We start from the raw sequence: 1,520 nt of genomic DNA on the forward strand, positions 1-1,520 counted from the left end.
GAAAGCCCAGGAAAAACCCTAGACAGCATAGCCGGCACCGGGATTCGAACCCGGGTATCAACCAGTCTCGACATAACATGGCCAGCTGGTCACGTCAGCTGGTGCCTCGGAGATGACTCTTCGCCAATATCCAAATACAGAACGGGCAGATCTGAGCCTCATGCACCTTTGATCCAGCTCTGTGACGTCATATCCGCTCTGAGCACCTCTCAGCGAATAAACATAAACGCCCCCATTGGGCAGACTCCGACGTTAGAAGAGGGCAGCTCCTCCTGAAAAATTCTTTGTGGCAAACCAAGAGTTTTGCTTATCGAAAGCATTAATTAACGTGATTCTCTGAACGAGGATGGTCTTTGAGGAAAACCGAGAGACACTGACACAGAAGACGATACACGCAAGTTATCAGTGGTCTTACACTGCGCGACATAAAATAAAGAAATGGCCAATGACAGGCATGATATTCGTGAGCATTACATTGAACTCATGCATCATATTGTCTGGCATCATTCAATGCCTTCATTGAGCCGTTTTTCACCGCGCTGTACCACCTTGAACAGGAGGGATGACAGCGTCGTGACATTACCCGCTTCATCTTGTCCCAGGTAGGCCTCTGTCGTGGCCGTGGTCTCGTTCAAATCCGCTTCAAAGCGACGGGATCCCTTAGACGGGATTTGGTTCTTCGATTCATCTGTCGCAGTAGTTGTGGTAATAATTACAATGCGAGGGCCCAAGACCATCAGGAATACATAGTACACGCAACCACAGCAACAACAGCAGCAAATAGCAACCGTCCCAAATGCTGCAATTCTCACCATTATTCCATTTGCTGCTTCATTTTCATAGTGAGGAGGTTGCTTCGCCACTTCTGCATCGGGTACCTGCATGGGTTGCATGGGTTGCATAGGGTAAGGTCCAGGAGCCATTTGTCCCGGTCCTATTGGTCCCGGCTGACCTCCATGAAACTCTTGCAGTGGAGGTGGTACCATTGCTCTCTTTTGTCCGGGGCTTGGTTGCCCCACTGGAGGCGGTTGTCGTATGTCCCCTTCTTAACCCGAAGTTGTAGCTTGACTGGAAGGGCTCTGCTGTCCCACTGCTCACAACACTACTGTACTGCACCAAGTTACTTCGCGGCTATCTTCTCCTAACCTATGGTTACCAGGTGATGCATCTACTTCTGCTCCGCAGCCAATAGTTCGTTGGCTCTCGGCATTGAGAGATCCCAAGTGTAATTTGCGCAGCTGGGAAATAGAACGGCTGCGGCTCTCCTGGCAGATCCTTCTTCTTCTTCTTCATCCTCGCAGATAACAGCAAATCGGCGCGTTCTTTTTCTTCTTCCTCAGTGGAACTGCATTCTTAAAAATGATGGCTGGTGGTGGTGGTGGTGGTCATAGGGCTCTTAAAAATGAACTTCACCGCATAGCACACTCCTAGCCAACTTTGCCGTCAATTGAACTGAAATAAAAATGTTACCAATATGTGGCATATGTTATTGGCAGAAAAAAGAATCCCTTGACCCCATG

The 1,520-nt window shown here is 48.9% G+C and overlaps 1 long non-coding RNA gene across 1 annotated transcript; it reads right to left on the reverse strand.

Moving 5' to 3' along the window:
- Nucleotides 1-395: 395 nt before the first annotated feature.
- LOC135375713 (uncharacterized) lies at nucleotides 396-1,293 on the reverse strand. Its single transcript, XR_010417354.1, has 2 exons — nucleotides 813-1,293; nucleotides 396-688 (listed from the first exon to the last, which is right to left on the reverse strand). It is a non-coding gene; the product is annotated as an uncharacterized LOC135375713 (long non-coding RNA).
- Between the last annotated feature and the right edge of the window lie 227 nt (nucleotides 1,294-1,520).

Source organism: Ornithodoros turicata, unplaced genomic scaffold (genome assembly GCF_037126465.1).
Source record: "Ornithodoros turicata isolate Travis unplaced genomic scaffold, ASM3712646v1 ctg00000917.1, whole genome shotgun sequence".
NCBI classification, from domain to species: domain Eukaryota; kingdom Metazoa; phylum Arthropoda; class Arachnida; order Ixodida; family Argasidae; genus Ornithodoros; species Ornithodoros turicata.